Source organism: Cervus elaphus, chromosome 31, assembly GCF_910594005.1.
Source record: "Cervus elaphus chromosome 31, mCerEla1.1, whole genome shotgun sequence".
NCBI lineage: Eukaryota > Metazoa > Chordata > Mammalia > Artiodactyla > Cervidae > Cervus > Cervus elaphus.
In genome coordinates, this window is record NC_057845.1 from 6,247,386 (window position 1) to 6,264,063 (window position 16,678).

Below are 16,678 nucleotides of genomic sequence, written 5' to 3' on the forward strand. Positions count from 1 at the left end.
GGCAACAGAGGATGAGCTGGTTGGATGACATCATCGACTCAAAGGACGTGAATTTGAGCAAACTGCAGGAGATAGAGAAGACAGGGAAGCCTGGCATTCTGCAACCCATGGGGTCCCAAACAGTTGGATACAACTGAGTGACTGAACCACAAGTAATGAATGTTTTCATTCCATAGCAATCCTTCTTTGTGTGTTTATCTTCTCTTGTCTTTGGGACTTCTGCTTGTGCACTGTATTAGACTACTAGGGCTGTCTTAACAAGTGAAAAAACCACCGCTTATTTGATGGTTTACAACCGAATTTCATTCTCTTGCATTTCTGGAGGCCAGAGTCCAAAACCTAGGTGTTGGCTGAGTCATACTTCTGAAGGTTCTAGGGAAGAAGCCCTCCTTGTCTCTTCTTAGCTTCTGGTTTCTTCTGGCAATGTCTAGCATTCCTTGGCTTGTAGCTGCACCAACCAGTTTCTGCTTCTGTCTTTACATGACCTTATTCTCTGTGTGTCTTCTCTTCTTTTAATGTTACCAGTCATTGGATTTAGGGTCATTCTAATCCACTGTGACCTCATCCTAACTTTATAACATCTGCAAAGACCCTACCCTATTTCCTAATAAGATCACTTTTTGGAGTTATGTGGATGTACTTAGGTAGTTGTGAATTTTCAGGGATACCATTTAATTAACTACATAGAAGTTGTGTTGTGAAGGCAATTCTACATTGTCAAACAAAGATTTGAGAAGTATTTGGTCAAAATTTGCTCAGATGCTCCTTCACGAATAACAATAACAACAACAACAAAACAAGTCAGGTGGTCACTTCAATTCTAAACTGGTGCAACATGTAAACAGTCTGGCATGCTTTTCTGAGAGCCCAGGTTGAATTCATTTATCTTTATAATCTAAGTTGACTTGCATATAGGATGCTGGAAAATTCTTTCACAAACATCCCTTCAGTAAGCCTCCCTAAACTGTTTTTCAGGGAGCCTCCTAGCTGTTTTTCACACTCAATTGCTAGAAATTTTGGAACTCGAGTTCACTGGCGTCCAGAGAGGGTGTCAGTAAAGTAGGAGTCACTAACCCCGGGGTCTGTCCAAGGGCAGTGGCTAATGTCACTAGCCTGGACCATACTTTTGACTCTAAGGAATTTTTTTTCCCTTTCAAAACCTGTTTTCTGTACCATGATGTATTATTATGTGACAAAGTTAAGTGTGTGCTTCTAATCCAGTCTAGTCCATTTACCACCTTCTCAGGGAGCTCAAGCTTTCCTCTAGATGTTTTTCCTAAAGTCATCCTTTTAAAATTTGCATATTTTCTTTCTTCTAAGCATGTGACATGCTTTAAGTTGTTTTCCAGTTTTTGACTTTTAGTTGCAGGATCTATGAACTTCATTTTGTGTAAATCTTTGCATCTTTTATTATATCTCTAGATTAAAAATTCTAGACACAGATTTACTGGGCCCAAGGGTGTGAACTTTTAAATGCATCTAATGCATTCTATTGCTGAATTTGTGTCCGGAAGGAGTGTTTTAAATGCTGTCATTATCAGTGTCCAAATGTGCTCATTCTAACAGTTTCCTTGCAAGTATAGATGACATTTATCTGTTTATTAGGGGTCAAGTTCTTGGGGAAGGTGGGTTTTTTCTGTGTATACATGGGCCCATCAATAGCCTGGTGGCTCAGATGGTAAACAATCTGCCTGCAATGCAGGAGACCTGGGTTCGAGCCCTGAATCAGGAAGATACCTTGGAGAAGAGAATGGCAACTTACTCCAGTATTCTTGCCTGGAAAATCCCATGGACAGAGGAGCCTAGCAGTCTACAGTCCATGGGTCGGAAAGAGTTGTATACACCTGAGCAACTCAGCAGACCACATTACTATATAAGATGTGTAACCGCCTTGTTTTTTTAAAAAAATTATTTGTTTAATTAGTTGTGGGCCTTGGTTGCAGCAAATAGGATCTAATTCTCTGACCAGGGATCAAACCCAGGCCCCCTGCATTGGGAATGTGGACTTTTAGCCACTGGACCACCAGGAAAGCCCCATTCTGTTGTCTAATGCTGACACATCTCTTGTTTATTCAGTTCAGTTCAGTCACTCAGTTGTGTCCGACTCTTTGTGACCCCATGAAATGCAGTACGGCAGGCCTCCCTGTCCATCACCAACTACCGGAGTTCACCCAAGCCCATGTTCATTGAGTCAGTGATGCCATCCAGCCATCTCATCCTCTGTCATCCCCTTCTCCTCCTGCCCCCAATCCCTCCCAGCATCAGGGTGTTTTCCAGTGAGTCAGCTCTTTGCATCAGGTGGGCAAAGTATTGGAGTTTCAGCTTCAGCATCAGTCCTTCCAATGAACACCCAGGACTGATCTCCTTCAGGATGGACTGGTTGGATCTCCTTGCTGTCCAAGGGACTCTCAAGAGTCTTCTCCAACACCACAGTTCAAAAGCATCAATTCTTCTGTGCTCAACTTTCTTTAGAGTCCAACTCTCATATCCATACATGACCACTGGAAAAACCATAGCCTTGACTAGACAGACCTTTGTTGACAAAGTAACGTCTCTGCTTTTTAATATGCTGTCTAGGTTGGTCATAACTTTCCTTCCAAGGTCTTTTAATTTCATGGCTGCAGTCACCAGTTGCAGTGATTTTGGAGCCCAAAGTCTCTCATTGTTTTCATTATTTCCCCATAGATTTGCCATGATGTGATGGGACCAGATGCCATGATCTTAGTTTTCTGAATGTTGAATTTTAAGCCAACTTTTTCACTCTCCTCTTTCACTTTCATCAAGAGGTTCTTTAGTTCTTCTTCACTTTCTGCCATAAGGGTGGTGTTATCTGCATATCTGAGGTTATTGATATTTCTCCCGGCAATCTTGATTCCAGCTTGTGCTTCTTCCAGCCCAGCGTTTCTCATGATGTACTCTGCATATAAGTTAAATAAGCAGGGTGACAATATATAGCCTTGACGTACTCCTTTTCCTATTTGGAACCAGTCTGTTGTTCCATGTCCAGTTCTAACTGTTGCTTCCTGACCTGCATACAGATTTCTCAAGAGGCAGGTCAGGTAGTCTTGCTTATTGGTGCCAGCTTGTTTGAATGTTCTCATTATTTTGTATTATTTCCAATAAATAAATTTGTCATGTGTGCATGGACAGGTTAAGAGAATTAGCAACAGTAACCCCAAGAATGATTCTTCCTATTGTGTGCCATCCAGTTACCGGTTGCATTCATGAATGATCTTTGCTGTTGTTTAGTTGCCTAGTGTGTCCGACTCCTCGCGACCCGATGTACTGCCCCATGCCAGCCTTCTCTCTCCCTCATACCATCTCCCGGAGTTTGACCAAGTTCATGTCCTTTCATCTGTGATTCCATCCAGCCATCTCGTCCTCTGTCTCCCTCTTGTTCTTCTGCTCTCAACCTTTCCCAGCACCAGGGTCTTTTCCAATGAGTCCGCTCTTTATATGAGTGATCTTACTTAAGGTCCATCTAGTCAAAACTGTGGTTTTTCCAGTAGTCATGTATGGATATGAGAGTTGGATTATAAGGAAACCTGAGCGCTGAGGAATTGATGCTTTTGAACTGTGGTGTTGGAGAGGACTCTTGAGAGTCCCTTGGACTGCAAGGAGATCCAACCAGTCCATCCTAAAGGAGATCAGTCCTGAGTGTTCATTGGAAGGACTGATGCTGAAACTGAAACTCCAATACTTTGGCCACCTAATGTGAAGAACTGACTCGTTGGGAAAGACCCTGATGCTGGGGAAGATTGAGGGCAGCAGGAGAAGGGGACGACAGAGGATGAAATGGTTGGATGGCATCACCAACTTGAAGACATGAGTTTCAGCAAGCTCCGAGAGTTGGTGATGGACGCGGAAACCTGGCGTGCTGCAGTCCCTGGGATCGCAAAGAGTTGGACACTACTGAGTGACTGAACTGACTGAACTGAACTCTCATAGAGGGGAGGAAGGAGGGCCAGAGGTGTTCAGTGACTTGCTGGAGGCCTCCGACGTGAGTGGGGCTGAGCTGGTTGCAGGGTGAGGGGAAGTCCTGGCGGGAATGCCGTGGGTACCAGCCGAGTCTGGGGGAGACCAAGGGAGGGGGCGCAGAGAGTGCTTCGCTTGTACTTTCAGCCGTGAGTCCGTGGAGAGGCGGGAGGCCTGGGAGACCGCTGGACTTCAGAGCCACCTGAGTGTGTAACCTTGACCCCCTTCTTTTGTTCAGCTGCAGGCAAAGAAGCGCCAGTTCTAAGAGGCCTCGCCGCACAGCTGTCTCCGAGTGGCTGCTCTTTGAGCTGAGTTCTGACGCTGCTGGCCTGGCGGCTGCCTTCTTCTCTGGCGGCCTGTGTTCTCCATATTTCCAGGGGAGCGCCCATAAAAAGGTAGGTGTCGGTTTCCTTTCATTTGGGGTGACCTCTCTCACTGCCCGGGTTTAAAGCTGCATGGAGTTCACTGCCCGCCTTTCGGCTCGGAGCTGCCGTATGATGCCGAAAGGGCTGCGGGGACCTCTCCTTTCATCCACAGTCCCGCGCTCTCCCCTGCCAGGGCCGCTCTGGTGCTTCTGTCTGGAGCCGCTGGGGTGGGTGAGGGGGACACCCCTGGCTGTTCCTAAATTTATGTTGGTAGCTGGTGCAAAACTCCTCACCCCAAGATGACAGCTGTGTGGTCCATGCAAGGATGCTGTGGAGTCTTTTCTAGAACTGGCCTCTCTGCCCTCCCACCTTAGCGTGCGTGCTCAGTCGTGTCTGACGCTTAGTGACCCTAGGATGATCCTTGGGACTGTAGCCCGCCTGCCTCCTCTGTCCAGGGGATTCTCCAGGCAAGAACACTGGAGTGGGTTGCCATTTCCTTCTCCGAGGGATCTTCCCTACCCAGGAATAGAACCTGCGTCTCCTCTGTCTCCTGCATTGCAGGTGGATTCTTTACCACTGAGCCACCAAGATCTGCCCCCACATAGTATCCACAGGGGAGCTTTTAGGTCAGATGCTCTGCTCAAAACCTTCCTGTGCTTTTCAGCACCCCCACCCCGCCACCTGCAAGGCATCAAAACCAAAGTGTTTTCAGTAGTTTCAGGGCCTGGCAGGAGCTACCCTCTCCCTCCGTGGTTCTCCATTCGCTTCCTGCACTCCGGCTATGGCTCAGACATGCCAGGCAGACCCCTGCCTCAAAGCCGTCATCCTGGCTGTTCTCTCTGCTTGGAGCCCTCGTCCCCTAGGAACCACATGGGGTGCCCTCCAGCCCTGCAGATGTGGGTTTATGGCATCTCCTTTTCAGTGAGACTCTTATCCCAGGTGAGCCCATTGAAAACCATCGTGAATGTGTCCCCCGCATCCCTGACTCTGTAGGTAGAGCGTGGCTGAGAGTGTTGGCAGTGTCTACACTGTCCATGGGGACTGGAGGTTGACCGACCTGCATGGGTTCTAGCACGGATGCGCCTGTTCCCGGCCTCCTTGATGGCAGAAGGCCTTCTTGCATTTTTTGGCAGAGTCTCTTTTAGGGACCGTTCCTGTTTCATTCTTGGGTTTCAGTCCATTCCACAATTTCAATCTGTTGTGGCGATTCAGCCCCAGATCAGGGCCTTTGCTTGGGTCATATTTAATGTTTAATGTTTCGCTTTGGAGGCCACTACCAGCTGTCCCCAAAATAGTCTCCCAAGGTCCAGTAGTATTCGGAGATCCCTCCAGTTTCAGCTGTGAGACTCACTCAGGCTGTTACGTCCGCTTGTAGGAATTTAACTAATTAGTGATGGATGGTGGTGAGACACGTATTAAATAAATCCCTGAGTTTATCTCGGCTTTATGGAAAATCTCTAAGCCTCGCAAACCCACAGAAGGTCTGTACTCTTTGGTTCAGGAGTCCAGGTGTCAAATTGAATGAGAGCAGTTCTTTATGAATCCCAGGGGCTGGCGGATGGCTAAGAAAAAATCCTTACTGCTCCAAGCAGCTGTTTACAGTGGGTCTGATCAGGTTCCAAGGTGAAGTGGAGGGTGCATTTAGACTCCCTGTTCTTCCCAGTGTTCTAAAAAAAATTTTTTTTTGAAATGTTTTTTTTTGATTGTGCTGTGCAGCATGTGGAATCTTAGTTCTCCAGCCGGGGATCAAATCTGTGTCCCATGCATTGTGAGCGTGGAGTCGTAACCACTGGACTGCCAGGGACGTCCCTTCCCCAGTGTTTTAATTGCATTTCCGATTTTGGCCTGTGTCCGTTGCTCATTTACCGTGTGTGAAGCAGCAGAGTGGGTGCTGTGCCTCCTGGGCGTGATCCCTGCGTCAAGGACTTCATAATTTGCCAAGAAGATGGACGTGATGATCAGTTATTAACATAATTAGTCTGTGTCAAAGTGCAACCAAAGTGGGGCAGAAGCTCTGAGCAGGGGCCCCCTTTTGTCTGGGACTAAAGGTCCTTTTGTGGAAGGCACAGCCCTGATGTGGATCCTGTGGGGTGAGTAGAAGATGAGCAAGGGTGGGGGGCTTGGGGAGCAGGGGAAGGCGTGTAGGGCTGGGGGGGCAGCGCCGGGGCAGTGATGGAACGTGAGCTGCAGGCCTCATCGGAGGGGGGACTTGTCCTGTGGGGTTGGTGGACGGGGTTTGTGGGGGCCAATGTGGAGGGGGAGAGGGAAACTTCACAGGGGCGTGGGGTTGTGGAGGCCTTTTAAAGATGGTGAGGGCTTCCCTCATCGCTCAGTTGGTAAAGAATCCGTTTGCAATGCAGGAGACTGGCTCCATTCCTGGGTTGGGAAGATCCGCTGGAGAAGAGATAGGCTATCCACTCCAGTGTTCTTGGGCTTCCCTCGTGGCTCAGCTGGTAAAGAATCAGTGTGCAGTGCGGGAGACCCAGGTTTGATCCCTGGGTTGGGAAGATGCCCTAGAGAAGGGAATGGCTACCCACTGCAGTATTCTGGCCTGGAGAATTCCATGGACAGTCCATGGGCTCCCAAAGAGTCGGACATGACTGAGTGACTTTTACTCATCGCTGGGAGTAAGCAGTGGCTTGGAGCTCAGTAAAACACAGGGGTAGTGTTAGTGACTCAGTTGTGTCCGACTCTTTGTGACCCCACGGACTGTAGCCTGCCAGGGTCCTCCGTCCATGGGATTCTCCAGGCAAGGGTACTGCTGTGGATTGCCATGCCATTCTCCAGAGGATCTTCCCGACCTAGGGATGGAACCTGGATCTTCTGTGTTGCAGGCAGATTCTTTACCATCTGAGCTACAGGGAAGTCCTGTCATATGTGGGTGGGTGTGTGATTTTCAGGATCAGAACTGGAACCTTGTGACTGGGGCCGAGTCCCGGCCTGCCCTGTTCCGCAATCATCCTTGACCCTCACACCGCCACTACCTGCACTGTGCAGATGAGAAAACCGAGGCTCGCAAAGGAGAAGCCACTGGCCCAGGGTCACACAGCTCCTCTTCATCTCACTTGTGGGTAAGGGCAGGAAAGGAAAACCCCAGGGCTGGTGTGGGGGAGGGGGTTTGTTGGGCCACAGACTGAGGGTGAGCAGGTTGACAGGGGGGTGGGGTGTCATAACTTAAAATCTGGATGTGAGGGGGGCAGCTCCTCACGAGATCTCTGCAGCGGGGCGGGTGCAGGGGTACCGACCAGGATAAATTCCAATTTTTACACATAGGTGTGTGGACTTTGAGAAAGTATCTTCAATGGATATGATTGCAGTAAGTGATTTTAAAATATTTTTTTTATTGTGGTGGGAGTCACATAATAAAACACATACTATTTTAACCATATTTAATTGTAGTTTAGCGGTACTAAGTACATCTGCATCGTTGTGCAACTTTCACCATCATCCATCTCCCGAATTTTCCATGTTCCGAAACTGAAACTCTGTCCCCGTTAAACACTAACTCCCCATCTTCACTCCTCATTGCCCCCCGCCCCCCCCCGCAACCCCCCGCCTGCCTCCCGAGCCCCCGGCATCTACCAGTGTACTTCGAAAGTTATTTGTTAACTAACTCAATGGATTTGCTTAACCGTGAGTGAGTGAGTTTTCATCTCTGGGAGGAACACATGCTTCAGTGACAATCACAAATATTATTACTGATGTTGTTAATAAGATAATCAGTACCTGTACTATTACTGTAAATTCTAGCAAGCTCTGCTAACAGTTCCCCCGCCTTGCGCTTATTTATAAGCGTGTTACAAAAAGGTGTCTTTGATGAAACAGGATTCTCTTTCTTTCTTTGGGGACCGAAGGGTCAGAAAGACCTTGTAACACCGCATCTCTCCCCTGTCTTTTGTATCATGTGTTAATTTCGCAAGAGTTTTAGTTTCTCGGGTGGAGGGAGTCACTCGTGGCTGGCAGAGTCACCCAGGATATTCCCCGTCTCGCTGGGGCTACACCTCTTCTCGCTTATTCCTGCCTTCAGGGAGCTGTCTGTCGAACCAGCTGACCGTGTCGGGCTTTCCCGGGGCCCCGTGCAGGAAGGCTCCCCAGAGAAGATGGCCCCTGCCCATCAGGGTTCGCTCTCCTCCTCCTTTCGCAGGCGATGTGCGTGTCCACTTGCACATTCCGGGGCCCTCTCAGTCCGGTTGATAGATTTGTTTGGACGTGACCTTTCCCAGTTCCTCTTCCCTGGGCTTTTGCCTGCTGAGGAAATGATCCTCGGATCCCATCCATCTGCGCTGGTGGCAAGAGAAGAGAGAATTTCTCTTTTCTGTGGTTCAGGTCCAACTGTGAGGACACCTGTCCTTCGGAGGCTCGTATTGTTCTGCGTGGTATCGCTTCCTGCTGCAGAGACATTTTATATCCTAGTTCTGGAAGTCATCAAGTTGGACAAGAGACAAGGAGGAGGTGGGGGAGGGCCCCCGGCTGACCTGGGCTGCTCTTTTAGGCTGTATGTTCCGAAGATGCTTCTTCTGGACACATAGGAAGAACTGTTTCTCCCCACCTCTGTCCACCCATAATTGGTCCTGTTAGGAAGCGTTTCCCATGTGTGGGTGATTCATTCTGAGACCTTTTCATGTCCCTTGGGCTTCTTCACTGTTGGATTTGAGAAGAAAAAGGACAGCTTCTCTTTTAAGTCTGATGAAAACCATCTGAGCCAAACATGTGTACATCGGCAGTCGATCTATGCTTTTCTTATGGACACTCAGCGGCTCCCCTGGCTGCTAAGGAAATCCATATGAAGAAGGGAGCCTGAACCTTGGGATTCTCAGATCGCACCTCCTAATGTTACCAAGCAAATGAATCCTGGCCTTTTTTGAGGCTTGTCAGAGGTTTTTCTTTGCGGCTCACGGATTTTCTCTCTTGTGTGTGGGCTGCTGAGACCTTTGCTCTGGAGAGGAGGTAGCTGATGTGGGTTGAAGGGTGGAGGTGAGGAGGCAGATCAGAGCTCTTGTTTTAGTCCTTGCCATCTGTCCAGTGTCTTGTTTGCAGTCCCCGTGAACTTGGAAGAGGGCTCTCTGAGCCCTACTTCCATCCATCCCACCAGGGTCCTTCTGCGGATTTCCAGATGTTGACCTTAGGCAGGTGACGTAACTGCAGCTGGTGTTGCGGGGGGAGGGGGGGGGCGGCCGAATCACGCTCATGACTTTGGGATTCAGTTGCCACTGCATTTAGAGGTGGGAACCTTGTGGAGGGAGATGGTGCCTGGTCTGTTGGTTCTTGCCCATGCCTTCCCTAAAAACGAGCTTTGGACCTGGCATCAAGTGTAAGCACATGTGATGAGGGGACTTGTCAGCTCTAAACAGTACATTTCATCAGCTTATTTTGAAGAAGCAGGACGATAATCTGTTTTATAATATCCCTTTCTCAAGGGCCGCCTGCAATCAGGAGACGTAGGAAACACAGGTTTGATCCCTGGGTGGGGAAGATCCCTTGGAGGAGGAAATGGCAACCCACTCCAGTATTCTTGCCTGGAGAATCCCATGGACAGGGGAAACTGGTGGGCTACAGTTCATGGGGGTCACAAGAGTTGGACATGACTGAACACACACACACTTTTCTCAGGGGCACAGGGATGAGGGCTTGATGCGAGGGAGAATGATGAGTGTGCAAATGAAGGGCATGGATTAGTGTATGAGGGCAAGTCGTACCAGCCAAACACAGGAATATCTGAGGAAGGAATATTATGGTCTTGATCATCATCTTGTTTTTTAAAAGGGGCAGATGAAACATACTTTTTAATGCTGCCCAATTCTGCATTCCATGCGTACATACATACACTTGATACCCAGAACTTGGCAGACCAAATCTGACCTACTACATGTTTTTGTAAATTAAATTTATCACAACATGGCCATGCCCATTTCTTTGTTTCTGTGACTGCATGTGCACTTTATATGGCAGAATTGATGGAAGAAATGGGCCCGAGAGCTTGAAAGACTTCCATCCTGTTGTCTTATAGAAAGTTGCTGATCTTTGTTCTTTATCCACCTTTATCTAGACAGAAAAATGTAAGACATCCCCCTGTATTTAAAATCTCTCGTTTTTTGTATTTGCTGCTTTTTATTATTTTCGGTTGAGCTCAGAGTTCCCCCTTGCCCGTCTGCTCTCGTTGTTGTGTTCAGTCGCTGAGTCGTGTCGACTCTGCAACCCCACGAACTGCAGCATGCCAGGCCTCCCTGTCCTTCACAGGTGTCCTCTCCTCCTAGCTCTTAGATTACTTAGAGTTTTCATTTTCGGTGGGATGCTGTTTTCCTCTTGAGGATATTTGACATTATGGGGTGGGAGGAGCTTTTGCAGTTGGGAGGCATCACTATGTTGCCGAGGCAGGAAATGGTTTGAAAGAGCCCCCAGGCTGTAGGACTGCCCCCGCTGTGTGTCCAGAGCACACTCGTTTTGAGAGCCGTATACTTACCTGGTTTTGTTTTTGTTTGCGGCTTAAAGTTTTTCGGGGGATCTTGGTACCATCTCTCAGGGGTGAGATGATTCTTACTGTTTTCTGCGCCTGCTGCTTTCATGCTTTTTGTGTAAGCTACCATCAGACACAGGAGACCATCTGGTAGCTTTTCTGCCTGCCAGTGACAGGGGAATCTCATGTGACTACCTCTGTTTCTTTCTTTTCTTTTCTCCAAAGAGGAAACATTTATTTTATTTATTTATTTTTGCACTTAAAGATTATTTATTTGTTTGGCTGCTCCGGGTCTTAGTCACAGCGTGATCTTCCATCTTCCTTGCAAATATACGGTATCTAGTTGCCCGGGGATCGAACCTGAGCCCCCTGCATTGGGAGCTCTGAGTCCTAGCCACTGGACCACCGGGGAAGAGCCCCCACCCCATCTCCTCTCTCTCTCTGTTTCAGTTTTTCTCTCTGTCTCCCCTGCGTACACATATTCACGCCTACACCCTCGGTGTTCCTTTCTGTTGACTCTGAAGACTCTGCTTCAGTCAATTCCCAGGACAGGATGTTCCTCATTTCTCGTGCTTGTGTAGTGCTGGAGAAAACCTGGATCTCCTCTTTTGTCTCATAGGAATCACTAGCCTTTGTTAATCCTGCTTTAAAAAAAAAGAAAAATCTTCCTACCTCTTCACCTTCCCCCAGCTGGCCCTCTTGGCTTCTGGGACTTGGCTTATTATTTTCGAAGGAAGCTAGCCGGGCGCCCCCACTGGAGAAGGAGGCCTGGGGAGGGTAGCTGTCTCCTCTGGCCCAGAGACAGCAGCGAGGCTCTCAGAGATGGAGAGGGACAGAGGTGTGACTGCAGGATGGAGTTAGCAGTTCCAGAATGTGCCTGCCAATGAGGGAGACATGAGAGATGAGGGTTCGATCCCTGGGTCAGGAAGATCCCCTGGAGGAGGGCATGGCAACCCACTCTAGTCTTCTCGCTTGGAGACTCCATGGATAGAGGAGCATGTCCAGCTATGGTCCAGGGAGCTGCCAAGGGTCAGACACGACTGAGCAACTTAGCACACTCAAAAAAAGGACTTTTGAGCTCAGAGTGGGGTGTGATGGTGGCCTACGGGTAGAGGACCATCGTGCTCAGTATCTGACTGCCATACAGAGTCAGTGCAGAGTGATGATGGCCCATGGGACCTCCGTCATCCCACAGAGATGTGGAGTAGCAGCTGGAGCAGAGGTGGCCTGTGAGAGGCAACCAATTTCGAGATTTCCAGAGAGACCTAAGCAAGGAGAAAGTCTGAGTTTTTGCCATTTGCAAGGAGGGTGGTGGACATGGGTGAGTGGGGTAGCGATGTGTCTGAGACATCCTTAGGACCACCACCCTGGTGAAACCTGGGGGCTGTTTGAGTGACACATACAGGGGGTTTACATGGCCTGAAGCAGTGGTACTTGAACTTGAGCATGCGTCAGCATCACCTTGTTAAACCCAAGACCGCCCCGCTCCTCGAGTTTCTGATTCAGTAGGTTTTCAGTGTTTGCTGTGACCAGTGTGTTCTCTTAGCAGAACTCTGTTAGCCTTTGCCCTGCTTCATTTTGTACTCCAAGGCCAAACTTGCCTGTTACTCCTTGACTTCCTACTTTTGCATTCCAGTCCCTTATGATGAGAAGGACATCATTTTTTGGTGTTGGTTCTAGAAGGTCTTATAGATCTTCATAGGACCATTCAACTTCATCTTCTTCGGCATTACTGGTTGGGGCATAGACCTGGCTTACTGTGATAGTGAATGGTTTACCTTGGAAATGAACAGAAATCATTCTGTCATTTTTGAGATTGCATCCAAGTACTGCATTTTGGACTCTTTTGTTGACTATGAGGACTACTCCATTTCTTCTAAGGGATTCTTGCCCACAATAGTAGATATAATGGTCATCTGAATTAAATTCTCCCATTCCAGTCCATTTTAGTTCACTGATTCCTAAAATGTCGATGTTCCCTCTTGCCATCTCCTGTTTGACTGCTTCCAATTTACCTTGATTCATGGACCTAACATTCCAGGTTCTTGTGCAATATTGTTCTTTACAGCATCGGACTTTCACCACCAGACGCATCCACACCTGGGCATTGTTTTCACTTTGGCTAAGCCTCTTCATTCCTTCTGGAGTCATTTCTCCTCTCTTCTCCAGTAGCATATTGGGCATCTACTGACCTGGAGAGTCCATCTTTCAGTGTCCTATCTTTTTGTCTTTTCATACTGTTCATGGGGTTCTCAAGGCAAGAATGCTGAAGTGGTTTGCCATTCCCTTCTCCAGTCAACCACCCTTATGGCAGAAAACAAAGAACTCAAGAGCCTCTTGAAGGTGAAAGAGGAGAGCGAAAAAGCTAGCTTAAAACTGAACATTCAGAAAACTAAGATCATGGCATCTGGTCCCATCACTTCATGGCAAATAGAAGGGGAAACAATGGAAACAGTGAGAGACTTTATTTTTTGGGCTCCAAAATTACTGCAGATGGTGACTGCAGCCATGAAATGAAAAGACGCTTGCTCTTTGGAAGAAAAGCTATGACCAACCTAGACAGTGTATTGAAAAGCAGAAACATTACTTTGCTGACAAAGGTCCGTCTAGTCAAAGCTATGGCTTTTCCAGTAGTCATGTATGGATGTGAGAGTTGGACCATAGAGAAGGCTGAGTGCTGAAGAATTGATCAAACCAGTCAATCCTAAAGGAAATCAGTCCTGAATATTCATTAGAAGGACTGATACTGAAGCTGAAGCTCCAATACTTTGGCCACCTGATGTGGCCAAACTCTTTTCCAACTCATTAGAAAAGACCCTGATGCTGGGAAAGATTGAAGACAGGAGGAGAAGGGGACGACAGAGGATGAGATGGCTGGATGGCATCACCGACCTGATGGATGTGAGTTTGAGTAAGCTCCGGGAGATGGTGATGGACAGGGAGGCCTGGAGTGCTGCAGTCCATGGGGTCGCAGAGTCGGACACAACAGAGTGACTGAAAAACAGCAACTGGTTTCCAGTGGAGGCTCAAGAATTTCCATTTTTAACAAGTTTCCAGGACTTCCCTGGTGGCTTGGTGGTAAAGACTCCGCCTGCCATTGAAAGAGACGGGAGTTCAATCCCTGATTTGGGAAGATCCCACATGCCTCGGGGCAGCTACGCCCTTGCGCCACGGCTACTGAGCCTGTGCTATAGAGTCGAGGAGCTGCAACTACTGAAGCTCACGTGCCCTAGAGCCTGTGCTCTGAAACAAGAGAATCCACTGTGGTGAGACGCCCTTGCACCTAGAGAATAATAGCCCCAGCCCGCTGCAGCTAGAGAAAAGTCAGTGTAGCAATGAAGACCAAGCACAGCCAGAAATAAATAAATAAATAAAATTATAGTAAGAAAAAATAGATCCCTTTCCTTAAAAAAAAAAAAAGAAAAAGAACATATTCCCAGGTGATACTGCTGCTGTGGTTCTGGGAACCACACTTGGAGAACTGCTGGTTTAAGTGTAGAAGACATGTTGGAATCTGTTTAGTTCAGTTCAGTCGCCCAGTCGTGTCTGACTCTTTGCGGCCCCGTGGACTGCAGCACGCCAGGCCTCCCTGTCCATCAGCATCTCCCGGAACTTACTCAAACTCATGTCCATCGAGTTGGTGATGCCATCCAATCTTATTACCCTTTGTCATCCCCTTTTCCTCCTGTCTTCATTCTTTCCTAACATCAGGGTCTTTTCCAATGAGTCAGTTCTTCGCATCAGGTGGCCAAAGTGTTGGTTTCAGCTTTAACATCAGTCCTTCCAATGAACACCCATCCTTTAGGATGGACTGGTTGGATCTCCTTGGAGTCTAAAGGACTCTTGAGACTTCTCCAACACCACAGTTCAAAAGCATCAGTTCTTCGGCACTCAGCTTTCTTTATGATACAACTCTCATATCCATACATGAATACTGGAGAAACCATACCCTTGACCAGATGGACCTTTGTTGGCAAAGTAATGTCTCTGTTTTTTAATATGCTATCTAGGTTGGTCATAACTTTCCTTCCAAGGAGTAAGCGTCTTTTAATTTCATGGCTGTAGTCACCATCTGCAGTGATTTTGGAGCCCAGAAAAATAAAGTCTGTCACTGTTTCAGTTGTTCCCATTGAATTCTGTTAGTGTCCACACAATAGAACTAAAATAAGATATGATTATAAGATGGGAAATAAAGCTGATTGTATCTTAAGAACAGTAGCTTGTCCCCATCTGGTTGATCACTGTGTCAGGACTGAACTCTAGGAAGAGTTAAGCTAGTTTTGCCAAAATGCTATTGAGCAAGAACATGCTAGTAGAGACTTTCATTAAAATCTAATTCCTCTCTGCATTTGGGGAATTTATTCACTATAAACAGGAAGAGTGTTTCAAAACTGAGTTTTGGCTCTTTCTAATTTTGAATCCTTTTAGCTGACTCAGTAAAGAGAGTGCCTCATTTGAACTTTTATTTGTAAAAAGAAGGTAATTCTAGGGTCTGAATGGCTCCCTTCTTTCACTGTCTGGGTTTGTCATCTCAATATCAGGAAGACCATTGGATGTCAGTGGGACTACATTTTCAGTTGACAGACTCTCATTTCTTTTTTTAAAATTTTGAATGTAACACACTTGGTATAAGATTTGTACACAAGTGTAAAAACATCTAAAATATAAATAAAAAAAGTGCTAAACCATCAAATACATAAAAAACAGTGTAGCTGTATGCTTCAAAAATATCCTGGGTTGATCTGGAATAAACTCTAGGCCTTTTTTTTCCTTTTCTTCTCCTGAACTGAGGATTATTTATTGGGAATTCAGTAAAATTGCATCCTTCACATGACCCAGTTACATTTCCTTTGTACTTCATGTAGGTTCACCATGCTGCAAGTTTTCTGTATAATCTTGGAAATGAATCTAATATACATTTTGGCTGAGTACCAGATGTTAAAATCAGTTTTCATTAGAAGCAAATTCTGCAACTCTGTATCACCATGAGATATAAAATCTAAGCCTCAAGATCATATAAAAGTTAACAAGAAATTTTTGCTGCAGGTACTAAAAATTATATTTTGTTAAAGTTTGGCATATTATAGGGTAGTAATCATTCTCTATTCTTATTTGTTCAGTTAGCACTGTTAAAATGATCCTCACTTTCAATGGAAACTCTAGATCTTAAAAGAACTGATGTGGTGTGCCCTAAATTAGGATCTACTTTCTTTAACGGAGAGACATATCAAAACTGCCAGAAGCCTTTCGAAAAGGAAATGTGCAACTTTGAGACGATCTCTTAATTCCTTCTTTGTTTACATTAGATGGATCTGTCACCCATTGAGTCCTTATAAGCCCTTATGAGAATTAATTTGAGTGCAGGTGACTCCCTTGAAAGGGAAGGCATTGAAAACCTTGACCTTAGAATTGGAGCCTGCTTCTTCATGACTCAGTCCGTTGACTTTTGATTTTACCCTGGGTATTCGCTTCGTCCTGCCTCAGCCCTAGTGGTAGCATTACAGCTTGTGACTGAGTAACATTCTGGGTCCTTCCAAGCTGTGTTTATTTACACGTTGTTAGGGTTTCGGCCAAGGCTCCCAGTCTTTTCATGTGTGGGTCTCACCATCTGTGAACCCCACTGATGCTGTGTAAATTAATCAGGGACTCTGTGAGCCCACTTTAGAGGTGCCAGGAAGAATCATAATAAATAATATGAGACAGCCCTAGGGATTTTAGCAGGATTTATAATTTTGTCTTCGCACACTTAGGGATTTGTAATTGTTCTTTTCATAAGATCGGCTTGAAAATCATACATCAGCCTTCCTTTATGTGATTTGCAATGTGTCCGAAACCCTGGGGATCCCTGCTTCTCAGAATTGTGTCGTGCACACCCTGTCTGTAT

The 16,678-nt window shown here is 46.8% G+C and overlaps 1 protein-coding gene across 3 annotated transcripts in view; it reads left to right on the top strand.

Annotated features, from left to right (window-relative positions):
- The window catches only part of TIAM1 (TIAM Rac1 associated GEF 1), a 451,497-nt gene that overhangs the window by 148,693 nt on the left and 286,126 nt on the right, over positions 1-16,678 (top strand). For all 3 annotated transcript variants that reach the window (XM_043892676.1, XM_043892670.1, XM_043892674.1), the window contains exon 2: positions 4,214-4,370. The gene's annotated coding sequence lies outside the window, so the exon portion shown is untranslated. The remainder of the gene's footprint in view (positions 1-4,213; positions 4,371-16,678) is intronic.